Source organism: Rattus rattus, chromosome 7 (assembly GCF_011064425.1).
Source record: "Rattus rattus isolate New Zealand chromosome 7, Rrattus_CSIRO_v1, whole genome shotgun sequence".
In the NCBI taxonomy this organism is placed as follows: Eukaryota; Metazoa; Chordata; class Mammalia; order Rodentia; family Muridae; genus Rattus; species Rattus rattus.
In genome coordinates this window covers 50,480,188-50,491,833 of record NC_046160.1, presented here as the reverse complement: position 1 = coordinate 50,491,833, position 11,646 = coordinate 50,480,188, and the positions used below count along the sequence as shown (strand labels likewise).

At 39.2% G+C, this 11,646-nt stretch overlaps 1 pseudogene; it reads left to right on the top strand.

The window, feature by feature from the left end:
• Positions 1–1,154: 1,154 nt before the first annotated feature.
• LOC116906061 lies at positions 1,155–2,044 on the top strand (annotated as a pseudogene).
• The last annotated feature ends 9,602 nt before the right edge of the window (positions 2,045–11,646 follow it).

Genomic DNA, 11,646 nt, shown 5'->3' with positions numbered 1-11,646 from the left:
TAGTGGGACCTCGGAGAATTCACATCTTGAACCACAAGCTTGAAGCCGACGGTCCGCCCAGTGGCATACATTCTGCAGCAAGACTGGGTCACCCCAATCTGCACAAACAGTTTCACTCACTAAGGAGTCAGTGTTCAAATTCCCGAGACAAGGGAGCATTTCTCATTTTAAACACCACAGTGGTTAGTATGCATATCTGAATTTCATTTTGTAATATTAGTATGAGCCTTTCACAAACAAAGGAGCAAATCAGACTTTTAATGTAATTTTGCTTATAGGGATAACTATCATTGTCTAATATAAGCACTTAATTGTGATATGTAATCAACAAAATGGCCATTCTAATTGTTGTATCTTTGATGAAATTATTGGGAGTGTAAGTATTAACAAAATAATATAAAACGAACTTGTTTTTAACTCTTAACAAAACTTTAGTGGGCATGCTTTTTATAGCGCCTGCTACAAGTGTGTATTACATTAGAGGCTTCTTGTTGAGTCAAATATAAAAATCTCAAGAAACTTTGGATGAACTGAGATATAAAGAAATATGACTTTTACAGATCTCACTGATTTCCAGGCTTCATCACTAAATTAAAAAATGTTTCAAACTAAGGCAGAGGAAGCTGAACATTATAAACTTTGAAAATGGAGACGTTTGGATGACTCTTGTCTACAGGGCTTATGAGTGCTTAAAATAGGAAGGCCTGTTGTCTAGATTTCACTGAGGCAAAACTGACACAGAATCCAGCCTGCCTGGAAAAACTTCACTGTACTGATGTATAAAGCAGAACCAAGGACCTGTCTCCTTGGAGTGATGTGGCCACATAAAGGACACACATGGCTCTGGTTTAAATAGTTTATTTTCTCAATAAAAGTTTGTGCTTACTTGACTTTGTTCCTGCCCCCAATTTTGCAGTTGGTTGCGTAACTATTGCTTCTAAAGGTAGAGTTTGCTTGTTTGCTCTTTTGTTTGTTTTAAGGTTTAGACCTTGGAAACTTGGGAAGTTACCGAGCAATATACCTAGAATTGTGATAAATAAAATTCTAAAACAATTTTCTTCGATGCTGATTTCAAAGGGTCTTTTCCAGGTCTTACCAAGAGTAACCAGATTTTAAAGATATGCCAAGTTGCCGCGCGAGTCATTGGTGCCAAGATGTCGTTGAAGATAAGGCTCCCCAAGGCTTGCAAACCTCTCGGCGAGAGCGTGAGCTACGATTCTTAAGAAACACTTAGTGGTGCCTAGAGACACAATTTCCACAGACACAGGCTTCATGTGGGGGCGTGGGACATACATGCAGGAAGAGAATCTCATTGTCTGTGGCCTGCTAAGAACAGAGTTAACAAACTCATCTGTGCCTAGAAAACCAAATACAGTGGAGAAATCGGAGACATTGTAGTGGCGGAGAATCACAGACATTCAACAGAAGAGACGGAAGATGGAAACCAATTCCAGGCTGGATTCTGTCTTGCTCCCCTCATCCATGAACCTGCCCAGAGGAGAGCTGAGGAGAAGGTCTGTGGAGAATGTGTGGGCCATGAGAGGTTTCTTCACGGAAGGCAAACTCATCAGTATGGAGGTCCAGGCAGTGTTTGCAGATGGAGCTGTTTCTCTGCACACAAGAAGCCTAAAACATGGAAAGGTAGGTCAGGGAGTTTTAGTCCATGTCTCGCCTGAGTGCCCTGGTGAAAAGACATAAGACTCATTGCCACAACTTGCTGTGTGGTGCCTCAGTGTTTCTGGGAAACAACAGTTTCATCTGGATCTACCCAACACCTGAGCACAAGGATGAGGATGCTGGGGGCTTCATTGACAGCCTGGAGCCTGGAGCCCTTAGTGATTGAAAGGTGATCTCCTGGTTTCAGAATTGTGTAGTCTTGCTGGTAACTCAAAGAATGATGCCTGACTCCAGCATCCTGTACTGCTAGGAGACCTTCCTTGTGCATTAGATCAAAGATACCTTAAAACCAGAAGTAATGGAGGAGATTGTGCTAGGAGCATGCCAGAGGCTTTTGGAACCTCAGGAGGATGAGGCCAAGAGCTGAAGGATGAGACTGTGCACCTCTCTGGAGCTGTTTTAGGAGTGAAAATTCTGCCGTGAAGATCCCAGGGAGGATCCGACAAACACGTTACTCACCTGCAGCTCGGCTGAAGAGCCAGATCTGTCCTCTTCTGTTCTGAGACAAAGTCAGGGTAGAAGTAAATGGTTGGTTTGGGTGCATGCATCCCAGTGCAAGGGGTAGGTTTAGGTCTTTCCGAGCACAGTGACTCAGCCTGACGCCTTATCTTGGAATAACTTGAAACATTTATGTCTTCCAATCACACCACATGATGCCCCATGAAACTGTCCCTGTAGAAAACATGGTGGGCTAAAGATATATCTCAGGAGTGGACCACTTTCTCACCTGTGCGAGTCCCCAGGGTCGATTCCCAGCCCCACCCGGAACCCAGGGGAAAAATACAAAGAAAGAAAATCAAAGATAAAGAAAGACGTGGCAGTGCCAGCACATAAGCTCTCTTTCCACTTCAGCTCTTTCTCCTTTCATGCGCGGGTGCCGCTGGAGAGAAGGTAGTAGAGTTAGGCCAGAGTCAAATGGATATGACAATCAAGGGTCCAGCAGCCTTTGTTGGGAAAAAAAAATGTGCCCAGTCTCACCAACTTGTTTTGTTTTGTTTCGTTTTGTTTTCAGAATGAAAAGTCTGTACAGGATGCATGTTTTTTCTAAGATAGCTTTCTTTTTTAAAAAAAAATTAAGTTTAAGAAATAATTGAACTTTGGCCTACAAAATGCAGCCATTTTCGAATCTGTGATAGAAAATTCACCTTATGAGCTCCAACAGGGATGTGTAAATAATGGGTAAATGGAGCTAAAAGGATGAACCACAGCCAAGTGCAGTGGCTAAATCCATAGGAGGAGCATGGACAAAGGAGTACGGGTTTAGGAAGGATTCAGAAGCATACCGTGACCTGGACTGCATGTGTAAGGACGAAAAGGGCTATGCAAGTTCATTTGGAATGTGTGACTTCGAAAACCAGGGCAAGTTGGAGAAACAAATGAATGCTTTTGTTTTGTTCGAGCCAGATTGGTGCCTTCCGTCAACGTGAGGGAAAGTCAGAAGATGTTTATAACAGCAAAATTATGAAAGATATATGAGTGCCAGGCCGCGGTAAGTGAACTCTGTCATTGAGCAAATTCTAACTGTGTGAAAGGACATCTATCTAGCAGTCTGACAGGCCGAATTGGAGAGAATAACGATTACAACAGGGTGAGGGCATACAGGCTGCAGCAACAGTTTGAGGGATGGCGTACTCGGAACGTGATGTGGCAATAGGATAAAAAAGCTATTAAAAGTGGAAGATTGGATGTGCAGAGGCAGCACATTGAAATACGTAATTATTCTAAAACTCTATTCCTCAAGAAGGAGGTCACATCTAATGAGAAACTGAAGAGATACATTTTGGAAAGGATCCATATTAGAAAATTTGAGTCTTGAAGTCTGGAGCCATTGTTCAGTGGGACAGTTCTGGTCTCATATATAAAATCAGTAGTTCAATCCGTTGTCCCCAGCATAGAAAGGAATGCTGAGTTTCGCAAGAAAAAGTTAATGGGGAAAATGTTACAGCAAGTTGTGGACAATGAAAGTAGAAATTTAACATGACATATGGTAAGGCTATCATGGTAAGAAGCAAACTGGAGTAAGCATAAGTGGGATAAAAGTGGGAAGAAAGATCTGAGTTAACAAGGGGCCTAGCTTATGAGGGCAGAAGCACAGTGAACTCCAGGAGGAAAGGCTCAGACACTGAAAACGTGAGATACTGCAGCTTGGTTCAATCAAATGATGATTAGCCCTATAGAGTCAATTACGAAAACATCAAAAGAACATGAGATTTCGGAAAGACTGTGGGTTGTTGATTGATAGGATTTTGGTAAATAAAAATGAGTTCATTGGGAACTATACTTAGCCAGTTAGCAAATTAGAGCCTGGCCCTTGATAATAATGACAACTGAAAATAAAAAGGCAATGAGTGGAGATTGTTATTGTTGTGACTATTGTAATTAGGCCTTTCTTTGGTTTATATCAAAAGCCACTTTATTTATACTGAATAATGAGTTTTGAGCTATGTAACCACATCAGATACCCACCATGACAGTACAACAAGGATAGTTTCATAGCTCTAAAACACTGTGGTTCTTCACCTACTTTTCCTTCCCTCTTCTTTCACTGCTGGCGAAAGCATCTTACTCTTACCATTGCCGTGAAGTTTGTCTGATGTCATATTTGGAGTCATTATATGTCCTCTTTAAGACTGGTTTTAAGTTACATACAGCTATCAAATTAAAGTTCTCCCTCGTGATTGGTTTTCTTGGGTTAAGACCTCATTCATTTTAACTAATATAAATGTACTGTGATCAACCGAGTCTGTGGGTCTGTCTTTGATAGTAAATAACTGACAGAATGAAGAGCGAGCCTAAAGAAAATATTTGAAAGCAGATTTCACAAGGAACTGTAAAACCTAAGACTGTATGTACTCAAAGAAATCTAAAGTAAAACAATATCTTGAGAAGCATCATGTACTTGATTTTAAGTAATAAAATTAAAAGGCAATAATAAAAATGCAGTTATGCTGGCACAAAAACATATAAATTAATGAAGCAGAATAGATATTTAAGATAAATAAAAACTTAGTAATTAAGTTAACGTGATTACAGCCACCTGATACTTGAAAATGATGCCTGGACTATACACTGGAATAAACACTTCAGTAGATGGTGTTGGAGAAAACTGGATATGTGTATATACGCATGGAGGAATAAATAGCACTAAAGACCTTAGCAAGTAATAAAGAATCCTGAAGAAGTGTCTTAACACACATATACACAAACACACACCAACACACACACACACACACACACACACACACACACACACACACACACACACACAGTGTTTAAATGTTTAAATGTAGTGCTTTTATAATGGGCAACAATGACCCTACTAGAAACCACAAACCAAATAGTAAAGATGGCAGTAACAGGATTTAATTATCTCTTTTAATGTTGTTGACTAGTAATACTTCATAGAATATTAAAAAGTTATTCACAATTTTCTTGGTTATCTTCCATGATTTAACAGCATTAGTCTTTTGTTAAAAACACCACATGCTTGAATAATGAAACAAAGATAAATCAAATTAGTAATAACTTAGAAGCATCATCTCTCCTACCTAGTTTTTTTGTGGTCATTAAAAGGGTTATGCATGCTACCAGAGAAGAGAATATTCATTAGTTTACCCATCTGCAAACTCAGTGAGCTACAATGATTGGTATGGGAAGAAACTTCCCCTGGTGAAATAGTGGTACACATGTCATTAGTGTAACCAACCACTATCTAATTGAATTTAAGTCCACTTCAGAAGAACCCATATCTGGCACCAGGATGTGAAGCAAAACTTGGCTAAATAGATCATGGATTCTAAGGGAGAACCACCACTATTATTCTACTATATAGGCATCCGATTAAACCAACCTCTACACACACACACACACACACACACACACACACACACACACACACACAAACACACACACACACACACACATTATATAAGTGTATTTCTCAAATCACAAGTCACATCATAAAATCTTGCTTTTATTGTAGATATTAGCACAGAAACCTAAATCTGGACAAAACACAGAGACTGAGAAACTGAATACATTATAATCCTAAACTGAACATCCATTTAATTTCCCCTTCTCCCATGATTCAGGGATCAATCACTTTGGATTAGAAGGCAGAGGTGGCAGATTATCTCAAGGCAACAGCAGAGTAGTTGCTTATATGAACTCACAAGTGTTTGTAACAACATGAATCTACTACAAGCTCAAGTGGGACAAAATTACAGCATAGTGAGTAGATAAGAAGTTCCACTCTTAGCTGAGGTCTATTGGCAAATGAGCATTTGAGAGAGAGGCTAGCCAAAACTAAGGCTGTATAAAAAAGCCGGACAGTAATGTTTTCTACTGTTTTATAAGCTGAGCTATAAATATATATATACATATATTGTATATATACATGTGTGTGTGTGTGTGTGTGTGTGTGTGTGTGTGGCTGGTTTTGTGTATTAACTTTACACAACACAGAGTTATCACAAAGGAGCCTCCTTTGAGGAAATGCCTCCATGAGATTCAGGTGTAAGGCATTTTCTCAATTAGTGATCAAGGCTGGAAGGGCCCATTGTGGCTGGTGCCATCCCTGGGCTGATAGTCCTTGGTTCTATAAGAAAGTAGACTGAGCATGCCAGGGGAAGCAATCCAGTAATCAACACCCTTCCATGGCCTCTGCAATAGCCTCTGCCTCTAAGTTCCTGCCCTGTGTGAGTTCCTATCCTGACTTCTTTGGTGATGAACAGCAATGTGAAAGTGTAAGCTAAATAAACCTTTTTCTTCCCAACTGGCTTCTTGTTTTGTGGTCATGTGGCTTCTGGTCATGTTGTTTTGTGCAGGAATACAAACCCTGACTAAGATACACACAGAGACACACAGACACACAGACACACAGACACACAGAGACACACAGACACACACACACACACACACACACACACACACACACAAGAATCTTGACAAGGCTCAACCCCCCAGTGTAGAGAAAAGTCAGGGTGGGGACAGGAAGGAGTGGGTGGATAGTTGGGGGAAACACCCTCAAAGAAGAAAGGGGAGGGGGAATGGGATAGTGGCTTTATGGACAGGAAATCGGGAAAGGGGATAACATTTGTAATGTAAGTTAAAAATATCCAATAAAAAAAGAATCTTGACTTGAATTACCCTACTTGGGTGGATAATACCAAGGCCAGAATTCATAAGTTTTTTCAGCAAAATCTAAGTGCCAGTTAAAGGTTGCCTCTCTATTAGTTATAGGCCATTGACACCCCAGGTTTTTTCAAAACAAGGCAAGGTGTTTCTACTGATATTTGTTGTTTCTCAGTACTAGATATGAAGATATTGTTCTAGTATCCTTTGTCACTATGGCAAAAAGCAACTTAGGGGAGAAAAGGGTTTGTTTAATTCAATAGATTACAGTCCATTATTGAGGGAATTCTGGTATAATCTCGAACAGAAAACTGAAATACATAGGGTGGAAGGATACTGCTTGGTGGCTAATTCACAGGCCTTATATTCAGTTTTCTGATACAATTTAAAACTACCTTCCTTGGCAAGTACTGCCCATACTGGAGTTGGCTCTCCTATATCAACCAACAGTGGACAAAAGCTGACAGATGTGCCCAGATGTCAATATGATCTGATAAATTCCTGGTCTTTATACTGGTGCTGTATACTTTTAAAAGAAGTCTTCTTTCTTCAACAAATCTAATTAAGTACTTTACGAACAAACCCAGCGTTATTTCCTGGGTAATCCTAAGTACTATCAATTTGGTAATTAAGATTAACCATCACATTTTTGTTATCCAAGTTGAGAAAGTACCTCTGACTTATTCTCACATTTGATGTTACTAAAAGTCCCATGGACACATGTCTGTATTTTGGATTGGTGTGGATGATTTCAGAGCACTAAATCTAATCTTCTTTGCAAAAACTGGTTTCTGTAGACATCCATTCACTCGGGTCTTCACATTTCTGCTATTTTCTACCTCTCCAAACCCACAAATTGCTTTGTTCTTAATTGAATTAAGACTGTATATGTGTCTTCTTAAAGGAAATTTAAACTCTTTGTGGAGGAAGATAGAATTGAGCCACAATTCTATAGTAAACATTGTCATTATCAAAGTATGAGAAGAAAAATGAGATAGAAATAGTGGGCTTATGGATAATAACTGAACTATTTTCAGCCATAATGAGGTCAGGCAGACAAAGCCAGAGGGGGGTGGAAATGCAGTCTAGCTTTAGGACGCTGTCATAAGCATCTAGAGGGATATAGTCATGTAGGTTAAATAGGACATAATGCAGAAAGAGGTAATATATTTGTAAGGGGCTTATTAAAGTTAGATGTGTCTATGATTTCTTTCAGGTAGAGATATGTCCTATAACAGGAAGAGTGTCTAGAAAACATTACTTTTATATGTCTGGACCTGGCTTTATATATTCTATCATCGGCATCCTCCATGGGCCTGGCATGAGTGTCTCGTCACCTGTTAGAGTTCATCTGAACCAGCGACCTGGTGAGCATCTAAAATACGGAGCTGGCCATAGTGATGCCTCAGTAATGGTTGAAATCTAAATAATTAGAAAATTTTCAATTGCTTATAAGGCTTGGTTTAATTTTTAGTTATTTCTATACAAATGTTAAATTCTATGTGATTTTTTCTCATAATATTAGTTAATTATTTCTGCTATATTTCGATCACTTTCATGTAAAATGAGTAATTATAAATTAGTTATAGATCATGCACAAAGCAATACTGGGTAAAAGTGATTAATTTGCTTACAAGCTGATTTTAAGAAAAAATATACACTTTTTATCTTCATAATAAAAACATATATTCCTTCCCTTGTTAGTGTAAAGACTCTATATGGAAATCCAAACATAGCATTTGTTTTAATTACCTCTCCTTAGCCGAGAGCAAAATGGCTTATTTTGCTGTGAGGTGCAGACATTTCACATCTTTCATGTTACTGCTTTTGGACCACAGGTCAAAAAGGTCATCATAGTAGAGAAATCTGTAGCAGAGACTCCTCATACCACAGCAATTAGAAGCAAAGTGCTAGTAAGGGACCGTGTGAAGACATATAGCCCTTGTAACACATCCTTTCTCACAGGCCAATCTACTCAATTTTCTTCACCTCCCAAAATTAATGCCTTATGCTATGGATCAAGAATTTAATGGACTGGAGAGATGGCTCAGAGGGTTAAGAGCACTGACTGCTCTTCCAGAGGACCCGAGTTCAAATCCCACAAACCACATGGGGACTCACAGCCATCTGTCATGGGATCTGATGCCCTCTTTTGCTGTGTCTGAAGATAGCTAAAGTGTACTTATATACAAGAATTTAGCATGTGAGTCTACATGGGACATTTCATATTCGAATTGTAAAGCCATCTGTATTGAATACAGTTGAAGGATGAGTCAACAGATGAAGGGGAGGTTTCAAGCCATCTCACTGTGGGATTCCACCAGTATTTTGGTAGAAAATGGTTAGTGTGGAAAATCATTTTCTTTAATAAATCATATCTACTTTTGGAAAAGGGTTGGAAGATATTAATAGCCAGTTGAGAACTCAGCTCTCTTACTGAGACTGCTTCTTGCACTGGAGTCCTAATCTTCCACAGTTCCCTCAGACAATATGGCTGTGGCTTTGTACATGCAGCTCCTCTCACAGCTGATGCAGGCCTGAGACTCAAGTAGCTGCTGTGTCTCAGAGAACAATCAATATTAACAAGGTGGATATTTCTGGGTTTTTTTCTTTTTTATTTATGGTTTTAGCATATTGATAAATTTGATCTAAAAGGAATTAAAATGCCGAAAACCCCACTTTGTACTAAGTCCCACTTATTGCCTTAATTATATCTCCCAAGTACATGAGAGATTTTCCACAGTATTAGTTTATCTGTTGGCATTCCAGGCCCAACAAGGAAACATTTCATCTGTCCCTTTCCCTGAGGTGACATCTCTCATCATAGCTTGACAACTATATCACCCGCCATTGCCCTTGGAGAATAATTTACATATCACTGTCCGGTATGTGTTCCCAATAGACTTTGTCTTAATTTCTCATATGGCCTCCCAGTCCAATGAGTTCCATTCCCTGAAATTATTTAACATTCCCAAGATTTCCCCCTTTGCACCTTTACACAATAGGACAGGTCTACATAAATTTTTAAATTACACTGGGATACAATAGGACAGGTCTACATAGATTTTGTTTTTAAATTACACTGGGACAAAGAATAGTCACACTCTTGGAAAATTCTTTTTCCTATGCCATAATTTTTTCTTCCTTTTCCCTTAGCTTGTCTGTATATTTTATTCTATTTTCCTATTGTCAGTTATTCCATTAAATTTTCTTTCAGCAGAATTAAAACTTCCTTTCACCCCTATATAATAAGGAAAATACAAATAGATTGAATTATTTTGTCTTAGGGAAGACTTCATGAGATACACCATAACCACAAGAAGCTTGTGGCAGTGTCTAAAACCAGAGTAAATATATAATCCATGTGCCATGTAGACTAGTAGAATTGTGGATATACAGCTTTAAAATTACCCTGGTGGTTCAATTTCTGAGACTTCTATGAATTACAGGCAATAACTGAGATTGAACCCCTAATACTTTATGTTAATTAAAATAGAAAGAAGGTGAGATTATTTTCTTATAAAAATTCACTGACTTATTAGACCTTTAATTATACTACTTTATACTCTAGATCCAAAATTTGTTTAAATAATTAGTAGAGAATTTACTACTGTGGAATGTATATTCAGTTGCATTTTTGCAAAATTGCTGAGAAGGGTAAGTCTGTGAGGTGTTTGCCATGAGGACTGAAGCTGGTGTAGTTGATACATTTGTAAACTCAGAGTTGCTATAGTGCTACTGAGAGGGATAGACAGGCAGCACCCAGAAAGAAACTTATGGATGAACCAGCATGGTGGACACATTGATAAACAACAGAGAGAGAGAGAGAGTCAGGGCAGAAAGAAAGAGAGAGAGGGGGGGAGAGAGAGAGAGAGAGAGAGAGAGAGAGAGAAAGAGAGAGAGAGAGAGAGAGAGAGAAAGAGAGAGAGAGACAGAGACAGAGAGAGAGACAGAGAGACAGAGAGAAAGAGAGAGAGAGAGAAGAGAGAGAGAGAGAAGAGAGCCCATTTTGGAGAAATGGGAAGGTTTTGAACACAAGTTGAGCGTGTTCTCTGGCCTCTGATCCAGCAGCAAAAATATCCAGAAACAAATAAGCACACTAATCATACGTATACAACACTTTTGTAAAATACTAAGTGTTGGGCTATAATGCTATCATATACAGAAGTATTTTGTGGCCTGTTTTACTACACAAGAGAACGATTCTTAGTAGGCAAGCTCTGCAAAGAACAAGTAAACCTGGAAATATCTGATGTGACAAAACGCAGATTCACATGCATTTCAAAAAGATAACAATATGAAAAGAAACCTTTCTTGCATAACCGGGTTGCACCACACAATTAGTTAAAAGCAGGTAAAAGGGAAAACATTTCTAAATTGGGGATATACAGCTTTAAAACCACCCTGGTGGTTCTTCAGAATTTCTTCTTCTTTTTTTTTTTTTTTATTGGATTTTTTTTTAATTTACACTTCAATGTTACCCCCTTTCCTGGTTTCCCATCCATAAGCCCCCATCCCATCCCCCCTTCTTCTACGAGGGTGCTCTCCCACCTGTCCACCCACCTCTTCCTGCCTCCCTGCCCTGACATTCCCCTAACTGGGGGTCAAGCCTTGGCAGAAACAAGGGCTTCGCCTCCCATTGGTGCCCAACAAGGCTATATGCTGCTATCCCTAGGTAGAGCAGGCTCTGAATGGCTATTCCTTCAGTCTCTGACGCAAACTTTGTCTCCATATCTCCTATGAATATTTTTGTTCCCCCCTTTGAGCTTCATGTTGTCTGTGGATTGTATCTTGGACAATCCAATCTTTTGAGCAAATATACACTTATCAGTGAGT